Below are 14,742 nucleotides of genomic sequence, written 5' to 3'. Positions count from 1 at the left end.
TGTGTGTGTGTTTGTGTAATGGGGTAAGCTATGCTCTTTACTCCTGACAAAATATATGTGCACACACATGCACGAAATAACAAGGAAGAAAGGGAAAGGAAAAGCATTTGCTTCGGGATACAGAATGCAAAACTGGTTTTATTTTACGCCCTTGGAGAACGTTACAACATCAATTAATGTTGTGCCATCTCTTACCCTCTGTGAAATACAGGATGGTGTTTATAGCAAGCAGAGAGAGAGGCAAACACCAAAGGAGAGAACACAAGACCAGGGTGGGTGCACTGCTGCAGGGGCTAAGGTGGCCACGCTCTGCTGGGGGCTCAGGGCGGGGCTTTGGGCACTCCAGGCTCCAACAAACTGGGCTGAAGGTCCTGTTTTCATTGCTTCTGGCAAAGACACTGTTGATAAAGCCCCTGGATTTCTTCTATCTAGTGGAGATGTGAAGGAGGTGATTGAAGTGTTTCCAGGTGTTCCTGGCTCCAGAGAACTCTCAGGAGGGTTTCTGGTGTGCTGGTGGTTTGTGCTCTGCACTCAGGGTCTGTCAGCAGCCCCTGGTCTGTCCTGCAGCACCACAACCCTGGGACAGCTGGGACAGCCTGGCCACCCCTCAGGGACAGCAGGAGCACTCCCATCATCTGAGTCTTTGCTGCCAAAGTGCCTGGTGGCTCTAGGAACGCCCTCTGCAGTCACTGCTTCAGCCTCTGGTTTAGCTGGCTTGCACTGCAGAAAAGGTCTGGTTCTCAAATCCCAGCAACGTGTTTGGAGGCCAGGCTGGGTTTGCTCCAGGATGAAACAATCAGGTGGAATAACATGGATGATCATCATATAGCATGGGTACACTGGTAAGGCACTGGGTGGTGGGTGGCTCCTAGACAGGGTTCCAGCAAAGACCTCGCCCTTGGATTTTCACGGAGCTGATGATCCACAGAAAAAGGTAACAACGCGCTGGAAACAATAGAAGTTGTCTGCAAGTATGTTCAGGAAGGCCTGGGGCTTTCAGATGCAAATACAGAAATATATTTAACATCTTGACTTCTATTCTTTTGTCATAATACAAAGTGGAAAGACAATGTTTAGTAAATGTTTACATCTTACAAAGGGGAGTTTTGCAAATTGCATTGTAGCTCTTTGGGAGGAACCAGGAAAGAGGGCAGGATGTTAACAACATAAAAAAGAATGGCAATAAAACCCACCCCTAATATTAATTGTCTAAGAGGAAATGCATCTATCTCTCATCAGGACATTGCAGACTCTGTTTTGCATTGCTGGAAGCCCGAGAACACTAATCGTTTTTTGGCATGGAGAAGCAAGTTCTTGCATACTTGAAACATAACTCATTTAAAGTTGTTTTGATGGATGCTTCAAGCAGCATGGAGAACCCCCAGGTCCCTTCGGCTCGCGAGCAGCAGAGCTCAGATGTAGATCTGGCTCAGCTCCCTGGCATGGGAACTGGAGGGGACTGCTCTGATTAAACACCTCCATTCTGTTTTGGTCCTGAGGTTGGCGGTGTTATGCAATGAAAATCTCCCAACAGTTTTCCCAGTGAATTAGTAACACACCTGAAAGGATTCTGGAAGGATTGTTTGCAGCAGCAGGATGGCACGGAGCCACACAGCCATTCTGCAACGAGGTGCCAAGGGCTCACATGCCCCGAGGGCCTGGGCCCCGGGTGGGGCAGAGGTCGACCCAGAGCTGGCAGGTTAAATGAGCAGGGATGCCTGAATGCTGCAAGGCAAGCTTGGGAGGGAGGAAGAGCCCAGGGAGCTGCAGCCTCATTCTCTTCCTCCTGGAAGGAGCAGCTGAGGGTCACCAAGCACTGGGGTCAGTGCAGCAATGCCACAGGACATGGGTGATGGGGGAAAGCAAGGGCTGACCTGTAAGTATGGGCCCCCAAACTCTGTGTGTGTATTTGTGCACAGGTCTGGGTATGGAGAGAGGTGGAACAACAGGTTGGTGGCTGCAGTGAAATCCTTCATCACTGGCCAATGCCAGACAGGGTGTAAAAACCTCAGCTGTTGATGTTGTTTACTCAGATGTGAGTCTTTGCCCCATGTTTCAGTTCCTCCCACACTGCTGTCCAAAGATGAGTTGGAAGATGAAGATTAGCACCATCACACAAATTCCTATGGAAAGTGAATTGTGCCCAGTCCCCAGCCCATTTCTCATGGTGCCCAGAATGCAAAACCCTGAAGCAAAGTGGTCCCCATGGGCAGTTTCTCCAAGTGCTGAAAACTGTTGTACTTATGTTGAATTATATTCATTCCATTCTGAATCAAGTCCTATGAAGCTGCAGTGAATGACATTTCGTTTGTTGGCAGGAAAAGGAATAGGGTTATGAAATGTGACTGTCAAGGATTCCTGCATGTAACTCAGGTGTAGCTTTATATGGGAAGGATGCAAAGATTTCTGCATGAAGACTGGAAATCCACTTGTGGAGATACAGAGGAGCTGATGCCAAACACTTCAGGTGTGTTTCTTTCACACAGGCTATGTAAATGCCTATGCACCTCCCTCCTTCCAGGTGAACCAGAGACCTGCTCCTCTGTACTGTTATTTTCACAGCATATTCACTCCTGTTCCACATGTACCATCCCTAGGTAACTGGACAGAAGCACATTCCAGTAGTTTAATAACACCTAATGTTTTTTAGCCCAGTTTTCCTTTCCTTTCCTTTCCTTTCCTTTTCCTTTCCTTTTCCTTTTCCTTTTCCTTTCCTTTCCTTTCCTTTCCTTTCCTTTCCTTTCCTTTCCTTTCCTTTCCTTTCCTTTCCTTTCCTTTCCTTTCCTTTCCTTTCCTTTCCTTTCCTTTCCTTTCCTTTCCTTTCCTTTCCTTTCCTTTCCTTTCCTTTCCTTTCCTTTCCTTTCCTTTCCTTTCCTTTCCTTTCCTTTCCTTTCCTTTCCTTTTCCTTTCCTTTCCTTTCCTTTCCTTTCCTTTCCTTTCCTTTCCTTTCCTTTCCTTTCCTTTTTCCTTTCCTTTCCTTTCCCTTTCCTTTCCTTTCCTTTTCCTTTCCTTTCCTCTCCTCTCCTCTCCTCTCCTCTCCTCTCTCCTCTCCTCTCCTCTCCTCTCCTCTCCTCTCCTCTCCTCTCCTCTCCTCTCCTCTCCTCTCCTCTCCTCTCCTCTCCTCTCCTCTCCTCTCCTCTCCTCTCCTCTCCTCTCCTCTCCTCTCCTCTCCTCTCCTCTCCTCTCCTCTCCTCTCCTCTCCTCTCCTCTCCTCTCCTCTCCTCTCCTCTCCTCTCCTCTCCTCTCCTCTCCTCTCCTCTCCTCTCCTCTCCTCTCCTCTCCTCTCCTCTCCTCTCCTCTCCTCTCCTCTCCTCTCCTCTCCTCTCCTCTCCTCTCCTCTCCTCTCCTCTCCTCTCCTCTCCTCTCCTCTCCTCTCCTCTCCTCTCCTCTCCTCTCCTCTCCTCTCCTCTCCTCTCCTCTCCTCTCTCCTCTCCTCTCCTCTCCTCTCCTCTCCTCTCCTCTCCTCTCCTCTCCTCTCCTCTCCTCTCCTCTCCTCTCCTCTCCTCTCCTCTCCTCTCCTTCTCCTCTCCTTCTCCTCTCCTCTCCTCTCCTCTCCTTCTCCTCTCCTTCTCCTCTCCTCTCCTCTCCTCTCCTCTCCTCTCCTCTCCTTCTCCTTTCCTCTCCTTCTCCTTCCCTTCTCCTTCCCTTCTCCTTCCCTTCTCCTTCCCTTCTCCTTTCCTCCCCTTCCCCTTCCCCTTCCCCTTCCCCTTCCCCTTTCACCTCCGAGCATCCATTCTCCCTATCGGTTCATGGCTGCCCGACTCTGCCATTCCTGGGGCTGCACATCCCTCCTGACAGCCGGCAGGGCAACTGCGGGAGCCTTTTCCTGCTCCACCCTCGCAGGAGGTTTTGGAGTCCTGCAGGGAGCTGCAGACTCTCTGCTGGCTGACTTGTAAGGGCAAGAGAACTGCTCCAAACTCCACCTGGTAGTGAGGAAGGTGCAGGGTCTGCTTGACCAAGAGGCTTTGCAGAAGATAGTTCTGGAGGGAAGGAAACCTCGGAGCAGTCAGGGCTGTGCAGAGGGCTTGGGCTGAAAGCCCCAGACCCTGCCAGTAATTAATGTAATTAATAAAAGAAACAAAAAAAAATCTAATTGTCTGGGGTGAATATTGGCTAAGATGCTCATAATTATATAAAACCTCCTCTAGGATCTTCTGTGAACACAAATGAGCTCAGAGAGAATCTCCCATAGCAATGCTGTGTCCTAACAAAGTGGGAATGATCTGCAGGACCTTTAGCTTTTTACATCCAGGAGATTTTGTTTTCTTAAGGATCCTTTTCACTGATACTGACCACGAGTGGTCTTAGACTCGCTGTTGGGCTGTGATGATGCAGCAGCTGGGATAAATAAAAGAAAGAGGACATTTAGGGTATCTGACTTCCAGTGTGATTAGTACTGGGAATTTTTTATTTGTTTTTATTGCATCAGGACAAAATTTGCACAATCTCCCAAACTGGCTTAAAGGCTTAACGTAGCATTTTTAAAAGCAAATGAATGTTTAGGCTTTGGCCTCCATCTCATTTTCTGTAGGAGAATATCAAGTCAAACGTTCAGAAGCATCACAGTTCTTTAGCCAAACTCCTTGTGGGTACTTGGTAGGTTTCCCTTCCCTGTTTCTAATTTGGTTTATACCCTAAAGCCAACTGGTTTTTACTTTTCGTTCTGTGGGTGGGAAAGCTTGTGAGGAGGTATTAACAGCTATGCATCCCAGGCAAGCAATTTCTTCTCTGAACTTTCCTGGATGCATGGAGGAAATTCTTCTCCAAATCCAAAGCATGTTTTCAGGCCTTTGTTGTTGTTTTGTCAGGCAGATCTGCATCAGGAAACCTAAGCACCTGGAGAAGGTTCAAGTGCAGACTGAGCTTCAGGTCTCAGCTTGGACTCTACAGATATTAATAACAACTACAAATCTTTCATCAGCAGAGCTCTCCTGTGTGTTCGTAATGCCTGAAATATTGTTTATTGCTTAGGGTCTGGTGTTCTGGCTGTTCGTTTCTGTGGCACACGTACAGAATAAGTGATTCCTGCCACTTCAGCAGCTTCCCCCTCTGGCTTGTCTCTGGTTCCCAGCTGGGGTTGGTGCCCTGGACGCTGCAGCCACCAGCCTGGGTCAGCTCTGTCTGTCAGGTGTGGCCTCCAAACCCCTTGTGGGGTGGCATCAGCTGGGAGCTGCTCCTGCCAGTAACAGGCACGTGAGACACAAAATGAGATGGTCACTGGCAAGCTGCAGGGTCCTGGGGGAAGCCACGCTCTGCTGAGGGCTCCTGACCTCCTCCAAGTCATCCCACTTTCCTGCCCATAATAACTGGCTGCTCACAGGCCCTTGCTGTGAGCCACCTCTTCACACTGGATCCAAGAGGGAGAGCTACACTTCAAAGCCCTTCTGTCTCCTTCTTTGCTGTTGACTGTGTTTTGGAAAAGGTTTTTGTTTCTCCTGCAGCTGTTAGAGGGGAGCCAGTCCCTAGGCTCTGAGCCTCTCTTCTTACTCCTTTACTTACCAGGAGTGACAGCCACCTCCCAAGGAACATCTTTCCAGAAACAGAGCACAGCGGAGTCTCTGTGTGACCTTGGAGGAAAGGCTGACTGTCAAAAAGAGAGGCAAGAAGTGTGAGGATTTCATTTTCTCTTGAGGTGGAAAGGCACTGAGGAATTTCCTGTGTCAAGGTTTACCCAACCTTCCTTTCCCTAAGCCAGCTGGTTTCTGTCACCCTCAGAAGCCCCCCAGAGATGTCCCCTGAGAGCTTAATGGGCTTCACTGGCCACAGGTTTGGGGCAGTGTAGTAATTCTTGGAGCAATTCCCTGGCTGGGGGGAAATGTGTGCTCCGAACACAGCAGAGACCACATAAAATAGATCATTGTTCTTTAATCAAATTGTACTTTGTGCTAATACCACAGTTTCTTCCTCCAAGAAAAGATTGGTGATCAAAACTTTAACTACATTTCCAAAATAAGTTTGTTAAAATGCTGCCTCCAGTGTGTATGCGGGAAAGCCCACACCAATATTCATTTAAAGTTCAATTCAGTGCTGAGGGTTTAGGTCTAATAATGAATTTACCAAGGTACTAGTTAGGCTTTGATGCTAATTATTTTAAGTATCACAGGTTCTGATTCATAAGACAGTAATCACAGGTTGTTATTACTAACATTATTAGGTTAAGTTAAAAATTAGCTTCTAGGCTTTGAGCCTCATGTACTAATGCACTCTGAAATGAAACACCTGTGTGATGCCTTAACAAACAATTGAGGGAAATTAGGCTCTTTAATTAAATGAGCTGCAGCCATGTCTGTTGTTACACTGATGAAAAATGGTATTTGCACCTTTAGACAGTGATTTTCCATTGCTGAAATGGGACATTGGTTGGAAAAAATGATCACAGGTTTTGTAGAAGAGCTGTGACTTTGCTTTGAGGTACTGGGGTCAGTGCCCCACATGCTTCCAGGAATATGTTGAACCAAAAGTAATTTTGTTGGCTGGACTCCGCAGCATGTAGAGGCTTTGTGTCTTTAGGAAAACACACGTACAGAAATCCAGTTTTCTGACATAGCTTTGATGGCAGGAGATGGTACAGCAGATTCTTTTCTTTCTGAGACTTTCCTGTTTGGGTGCCTCTGCCACATCCAGCAGCAGCCCGGCGTTCAGTGAGGGATGAAGCAGTTCCAGCAGGATTGGCTTTTACCCCTGACAGAGTTGTGGCAGCTGGGATGGATCCCCTCACCCCTGGTGCTCGGGACCCCCCATCTCCTCTGCCAACTCAGGGCAGGTGATGGCCCTGCTGGTGTCTCTCCAGGGCTCCCAAGACCCAGAGACAGTACAGAAAGATGGCTCCAAGAGGTACTTCCCTCTGGCTTTCTGCTCCACCAGTGTTTTGCCATCAACAATCCCTTTCCAGTGCACTGAAAGATGCTCATTTTAATAATGTTTTAAATGGGAAGGTTATTTCCATATGGACTATTCTACTTCCTTTAGCTTAGGTTATCTATGGTACAGAAACTTGTTTCATTGGGAAGGGCCCAATATTTGCATTTCAATGGGACCCTCTAGGTATAAAATCCATTGAAAAGTATCTGCAGGCCTGTTTGTGTGGGATTTTGGTCCCTTTGCATCTCACAAGGAATTGACAGATATTTAATTCACAGAGGGAAGGAAGAAGGATAATGTCCTCATCTCCAAGCATAAAGTTTCTTAACAAGGAACTAAGGAAAGCATAGATAATTCAATTTGCCTGAGAGCATAGCCCAAAATAGGGCACAGATTCCTGCCTCTAATCCTTCCCTGCAGCCATAGGATCATCTTCCTCCTCTTGATCCGGCAGAAAACCCAGGAGCTGCTTGTGCTGTTGTGCAGGAAGGCAGGACAGGGCACTGCACCACAGGGATGGATTAGGATTATGAGAGGCAGCACCTGGAGTGTGGGGGTCCAGGGAAAAGCAAATGCAGCAGTCACCAAACCAGTCTAGCTGCCACAGCCCAAGGGAACATGCTCCTCCCAGGCAGCATCAGCCCGCGGGGACTTCAACACAGAGCAAGACAGGCCAGCAGGGCTCCAATTCACCTCTTGCCCTTCACGCTGAGGTTTGGGTTTTCCTGCTTGTTCTTGCTGGGGCTGGGGGTCTTTTCTTCTGCTTTTTAGACACATTAGGCCCTCCTGCCAGACAAAACTAAGCCTGGTTCTGCAGCATGTATTTTGGTACATGTCTATTACATCCATTTTTCTCCTTCACCTGTCCAAAATAGGGCAGGTGTTGGCTTTCTTTTTTTTGGAATGAGCCTAAGAAAAATACATGAAAATGGAATCTCCTCCTTCCGAAAATTGTGTCCAACTGAAAAGCTATCTGCATCTCCAATATGCACTCAAATTTACAAAACCAGTCTGGATTGTTCCGATAAATCTCTCAAAGAGGACTAGGACAAAAAAGGGGTACTATTCCAATGAAATTGTCATGGGGAAATGCCCAAGAACACCTAGAGAATATGGAAACTCAGGAGCTAAAGACTCCCTGTTGCATTTTCTGTCTTGAAATACTGGCAGATCCGGGTTTATTGAGTTCTGAAAAGAAAGACAATGAGTGGATGACTCAGTTGAGTCTCAAAGCACTTCAATCTGCTGAGCATGCCACCTCTTTTTGGTTTTCTTTTTCTGGAGATGGAGGGAGGGAGATGGAGGAAGAGTTGGGGAACTTGGCACTGGGAAATGGCTCTTGGACTCTCATTACAATGTTGTTTGTTTTTTTTTTTTTTTTTGCTGCCGGGTGATTAGTTGGTTGCCAGCGGTGTATCTGGCTATAAACAGAATTCACTGCATCACCCAGGAATTGTGGGTGGTGGGAAGTTCTGCCCATGGGGCTCTGGATTGTGTTGGTGCTGGAGGATAGGGTGTTCCTGTGAAGAGAGCCCTCGACTTAGGAATGTGCTCCTCACAAAGGTATGCCAAAGCCCTGGGGCTCCCTGTATCAAGGGTGTGATGTAAGATACAGCTCTTTGTTGAGAGCTTTTCTCCTGACATCCTTGGAAGCAAGGCAGATGTGTGGATATCTCCCAGCAGTTACTCCTGGAAGGAGACATTACTGGATATCCTAAGGGGTAAACAGTGCTCAGAGCTGAGTTCAGAAGTGCTGTCTCTGTTCTCTCCATCTCTGAATGTGCTGCTAACTATTTTTAGGGCAAAGCACTCATGTCCTATAAGCAGTGGCCAGTTTCCCGTATGGATCCCAGACCTGCAGAGGTGTCCTTTCTGAAATCCAGAGGCATGAGGAATCTGCCAAGACTTAGAGTTTCACTCCAGACCCAAAGCTCAGATCACACTCGATGAAGGAGCTGCCACAGAGAGATGGGAATGGATGGCTTGGAAGAGCACGAGGCAAGCAATGGGGCTGATGCTGGGCTCTGTGCACAGCCCTGCTCCAAAGGCCAGCTCCTGGCCCTTCAGCTCCTTGTAGCCAGAAGAGAAGACAGCGAATCAAGGGGATGGCCTCTCCTGAGGATGGCAAGCAGCTGTGACCTGCCAGGACAAGGTGAGCACACCCTGCAGCTCCCTGTGCTCAACTTGCCTTTCCTGGTGTCCCTCACCTTGCTCTGCACAGGTATCTTCTGTTACTTGGCAGTCAGGCATGGAGGTGCTTTCTTCTGTAGCTTCTTTGGGCTGTCTGTGAGCTCCCTGTCTGTGATGAGGGAGATACCAAAGCCACCAGCCAAAGTTGTGCACAACTCCATGATTCCCTGCCCTCCCTCCTTTGGCTCATTTGCATTGCAGGGCAACTGCTGCTTATCCATCTGTGAATTGTATTTTCCATCCTGCAATTTTCATTCAAGCTTAGGATGAAAGCAGCTGCTGTTGTGTAGGTAATAATAAGGGTCTTCAAATATTTATTCCTAGCCTTTTAAGAGTCTTTCTCATCATTCAGGCTGAAATTTTTACTCTGAAGTAGTCTAATTTCTGACAGGTTGTTTGAAGGATAAGGTCTTTAGTCCTAGATGGAACTGAGGGAGGTGAAGAGAAGGGATAGAGACAGATAGACAGACAGATGGATTCTTCCTTATCCCTATATTTCAGTGCACCAGCCTAGTGTCTGACATTCCTGCTAATGTGGGAATCCAAGGTCCAAGCAATGACTCTGCTTGGCTGAGATCAGTTGGTTGCCCTTGGGTTTCCACCTCTTCCAGGCAAATGCCCTGTTTTGAGGGAACAGAAGCTCCTTGCAGCCTCCAAAATTCACAGCACAACTAACGTTGAATGCTCAGAAATCCTCCTAGCTGTAGTTTCCTAGCTAATGCTATTTATTTCAACTTTCCCCTTCTGCTTTAATTGAGAGAGGATCAAAGCACTGGGAGGAGAGAGCTGTCATTACACAGGCTAGGAATTCTGTATTCCCACCTCAGATTTCGATTCAATTTGGGGATCGTGTGGAATTCCTCTGAGGCCACGTGGGTTTGGATGTCAAATCCAGAAAATCATTTCCTTGTTTCATGTGATGTGGGTGTGTCACAATCCCTTTGGCCTTGCCCCTCCATTACCTGACCAGGCTGTGCTGCACCTCAGCTGCACTTCCACTGGACTTGAGCTCAACCTCAGTTCTTGTAAGGAACACAAAGTCCAGCCAATGCTTCTGCCTTTCAGGTTCCACCAAGAGCACTTCCAGTAGCTCTGCTAGCAAATATTAAAACCTACTCACTGCCAATAAAGCATTAAGGGTCTGTGCTTCAAGGGTACCTTTGATGTAATGGTCTCAAAGCAAATGGAAACACTGAATGCATGGAGTAATAAATCCTAACTTCACTGTGCCATAATGGATGATGCCCTATCCTGAGGGCCCAGAGCCTGGCAGTGATGGAGGTGTAAGAGATCCAAATTAAAACTGGTGTTATGGCATCTTCAGCAAACCACCTTTGTTGCTCTGGTGAGTCCAAGTCAAACACTTCATTTGAGAGTTCCTATACAGAAAAGAGACCCCAAGCAAACTTTTCCTGAAATTTGTCCCAGAACAAAGTCAGCTCCCCTTGCAGGCTGTGAGCAGTAGCCTCCATGCAGTAGGCTCCATGGAGTTCCATGCTCCATTTGTCAGTGCTGCAAACCTGACATAAATCAGAAGGTGTTTGCAGCACTCAGCTGGAATAGGGATGAAGAAAAGGGCTTTACTCACTTTATTTTGGCAGGAGCTCATGGTTTATCAGGCCATATACAGCTCCTGCACAGACGTCCCTCTATGGGAAGCTGTGGCTGCTCCCACCAGCAGGCAGAGGTGGAAATCCAGCTTGGAGGCACCCTAGTGCTGGGGGGCTTTGCCCACAGGTCTCTGGGAGAAGAAAGGTTACAGACAACTTCAGTTCTGGGGTCTCCACACTGCAATGGGTTTTGGCTGTGGGGGCACTTCAGCCATTTCTGATTAGGTTGAGTGCTCTTGTTCTGTCCTGTGTCCCTGAGTGTTTGCATGCACAGGGACAGATGGCTGGAGAAGAAGGGTGAGAGGCAGGCCGTAGACATGTAAGGTCAGCACCTGATTTTTGGTGCACTACATGTAAACTCAGCAGGATTATGCAAGAAAAGCCTTCCCTCCCATGTCATGCTTTGTCCTGAGCACTGGTGGCAGTGGGACTTACACCTTAGAGCATATTTGGAAGTATTTAAATGCACAGGAAGGGGAAAATGGCTTCTCTCCAACCACCCCAGGTGAGAGATATTTTCTGCAAATTGCCATAAGATGTGATACTTCCTTAAGGCTCACAGCTCCTTGAACATTTGTCTCTTTCTAAGGGATGGATTTCCCTCCATGTTGACAGAGTTTCTTGCAGTGCAAGTGATGGAAAATGTAGGCAGTTCAATGGGAACCGTCCCTAAAACTGAGCAGATTCTCCCATTTGTCCAGTTGGGCAAACATCTGCACATGACCAGAGGCTTCTGAGTTAATCTCTCTCTCTTGCAGTTCTGGGTTATCCTTTCATGTGAGTCATAGTTTGTATCTATACAAAGAGAAGCTTTAAACTGCCCCAAGTGAAGTATTTTTCCAGTACTTTAGCACTAATTAATCATTAAAGTGCCAAGATCAAAGGGTGGGGAACTACAATGTTGCTATGTTCTTATGATCACATTGTGGCCAGTTCCTCATAAATCCTGGTATTTTGTGAGTTTTAAATCAAATCTCCCATGGAGAATGATTTGGCAACAAGATGGTGGGCTGCTTTTCTTTGCACCTTTCAGAAGCGAGAGAAGCTTTGACTCCATGAGGAATGCAGGGTCAGTCCCACAACAAAAATACCAACCATTATTTTGGACATCTTGGCACCCAAACAAGCCAGTGATTTAGGCACAGATATTAAAACTCAATCTTACAGAGTGAGAGTCCCTGTCCTGAAGATCTGGTAGCTCAGTCAGAGAAACAGTGAAATGGTGGGAGCCTGGAGCCTATCCCAGGGCTAACTTAAGGCAGTTAAGGGTGTAAACCTCACTGTGAGCCAGCAAGACTTACTATTGAAGTGCTTAAGTTACTTCTGAAAGTGAAGCTTTTAAAATAATGCTGCTGCTTTTGAAAAAAACTTAGCCTAAGGCCATGACTTCAGCGAAGCATGAACCGCAGTGCTCAGTGGCTGTGGCTGCTGTCTCCTCACCGGGACAGGCAGCCCTGGCACTTGGGCATGCTCTAACTGCAGGCAGAGGTGTGAGCATGGCAGAGGCTGTGCCTCGTCTTGCTCTGATCTCTGCACCTTGCGAGGGTGGGCATGGGGTCCTGCCTCCTGCAGTAGCCACAGGGCTCACTTTCTCTCTTTGGTGGGGTAAACTGCTGTGAAATCTGCAGCACCCAAATGCTTGGGATCTGGGGAAAAGTAGCTTTCGTGCCCATGCCTTATTAAAGATTGAGAGAGGAGCACAGGGAGTGCAGACAGGTCCTGCTCCCATGCCCACCCATGCATGGGAGTGCCCGAGTCCAGCTCCTCTGGAGGAGAGGCCTGGGGTTGTTTTGCTTCTGTGGGGACTGAGCAGACCAAAGGGCTTGGTGTTTTGTGTCTGGAGCAGGAGAGACTGGGGAACAGTAAAGCAGAGGTGAGGCTGGGATTGAAGGAGGGGCAGGGAAAGATAAGCAAAAGCCAGCAGCACAAGTAACAAAGCATCTGTAATATTAACGGCCACTAATGGCTGTCCTAGAAGGAGACAATGGAATGGAGCAATACCATTTCCGAAATGTCTTTTTTTCCATAATATGGGATGTTTACAAAGGCCACTATTCCTCCTGCAAAAGAAAAATAATTCCTTTTTGCTCCCTTTCATTCTTTCTCTTGTGGGATGCCTGGGACTTGACAGCGTGGGCACTTGTCCAAAATTTGTTCTGACCTAGATTTAAATCTCTGCTTTTTTCCCCTTACCTTCCGCTTAGCTGGCTACTACCTCTAGAAGACACACATATAATCTATAAAACATTTGTGTTTCCCAATCATTTCTATTTTCAGGAGATACTCAAGACTGCAACAAAAAGTTTTAAATTTCAGGCACCATAAATGTTTTGAGCTGCCAGGGCCACCTTAATAAGTATAGTTGTCAAGGGATGTGCAGAGCTTTATTTTGTAACCCCCTGGTTGTGACAGATCAAAAGCAAAGCCAAAAGGAGGGAACAAACTTACACCCTGAGAACACTGGTACTTATCAGTGATGCAGGGCAGGTTGCTGGAAGAACAAAGGTGCAAAGTCAGACGTGGAGGGTCCTGATAACCTGAGCAGTTTATTGAAAATAAAATTTTGGTGGGACGAGTGTTTGTCTGGTGGGAAGCTGGAAACACTGCTTTTCATAGGGAAAGGCAGTGCAGGCCATTCCCTGCTGAAAGTTAGAACCACCTGGTTGTCACATCTTGGTGCTGCCAAGGAGCACAGCCTTCCCCAGCAAGGAGAGGAAGGCTGAAGGAGAGCTGAGCTTTCCCAAGGGATGGAGCTCTGCCCTGCTTGCTCACCTGGCCCTTCTGCAGCCAGGCAGGCCCACAGGGACAGGTGTTGGGGAGGATTTCCCAGTGTGCTGCTCATGGCAGCACTGGTCAAGCACAGAGCAACCTCAGCACTTGGGCAGGCCTCAGCAGCAGCACTCGGGGGGTTTGTCCCTCTGCCTCTCCTCCAAACCCAGGTGTGTGCACATCCTGCATTCTGTGGTGACTCCTTGAAGAGGGGGAGGTGATGGTGCAGCCCCACCGCCCCTCTCCTTTAGGTGTGCACCACCCAGTGCAATTCATCCGCTAATCCTGGTTGATGAACCAGAAAGAATGTTTCAAGAATGTTTCATCCCTCGGTAATTTTGTTAACTTCTCCTGGCAACAAAAACAAGGGCAGGTAATGAAGTTGTTTGAAAGAGTGTGAAACCTAGAAAGCCTTTGGGAAGAGTTTGGAAGCAGATGCAGGACCTCTCCACATGGCTCCTCACTTCACCTGGGATGTGGAAAAAAACCCAAACAACCTTGTGGGATACTAATTCAGTCCTTGGTTTCTTTCTTGTATCAATTCTGCTAACTGTGCCTTAAATTTGGGCCAGATGCACGCTGGTTTTATGATGTGGTACTGTGGGGAAGTCTGGGCTGGATCTAACAGAGGCTTTGCTAACGGGGCTGTTCATTCAGGGTGCTTGGGATGTTCCAGCTATTCCCAGTGGAATGCCTTCAGCAGGAATGAATGGTTGGGGGTACCAGGTGGGTGAGGTGACTGGGGCTCTGTCAGCATGGTGAGAGGAGCAGAACACTTTCTGACACCCTGGGTTTTGCAGGGCGCCTTCCCTTGTTTGGGCAGAAAGTGCCAGGTTTTGTTCAAGCTCATTCCTGAGTCAGCTGTGTGCTGCTACAGGACCACATTCATTCATACACTGCCAGGGCACATGCTGCTCCTTGTCCAAATGGACAAAATAGGCCAAGAGGGATCATGCTCATCCCGGGGTCTCATCCCCCCGCAGCAGGGCTCGGAAGCAGCACAGCTCACGAGTCCAGTTTAGCGCCCAGCACCATCTCACATTCAAAACCTAATCACAAGACTGTCCTGCTCCTTTCTGATCATGTCACATCCCAAAAGCTTTATGGAGGATCAACCAAATCTCCTGTGTTTTCATTTGCTAAGCTCAGTCAAGTGATGCAAAGCCCAGAGTGCTTTTTCTGCCAATGTGAATTTGCAGTTATTAAATTGCATTCTTGTGAGGGTTAATTTTCATGGACAGATATGAATAATTATCTGTTAATATGCTTAAGAATCATAAGGAATATTTGGTAGTCTCTACAGCTACTTAGC

At 47.7% G+C, this 14,742-nt stretch overlaps 1 protein-coding gene across 1 annotated transcript in view; it reads left to right on the top strand.

Annotated features, from left to right (window-relative positions):
• BMP2 (bone morphogenetic protein 2) overlaps positions 1 to 843 on the top strand; it is a 34,956-nt gene extending 34,113 nt beyond the window's left edge. Inside the window, exon 7 of the transcript XR_008430291.1 lies at positions 212 to 843. The gene's annotated coding sequence lies outside the window, so the exon portion shown is untranslated. The remainder of the gene's footprint in view (positions 1 to 211) is intronic.
• The last annotated feature ends 13,899 nt before the right edge of the window (positions 844 to 14,742 follow it).

Source organism: Vidua chalybeata, chromosome 3, assembly GCF_026979565.1.
Source record: "Vidua chalybeata isolate OUT-0048 chromosome 3, bVidCha1 merged haplotype, whole genome shotgun sequence".
NCBI lineage: Eukaryota > Metazoa > Chordata > Aves > Passeriformes > Viduidae > Vidua > Vidua chalybeata.
This window is presented reverse-complemented; position numbering and strand designations above follow the sequence as displayed.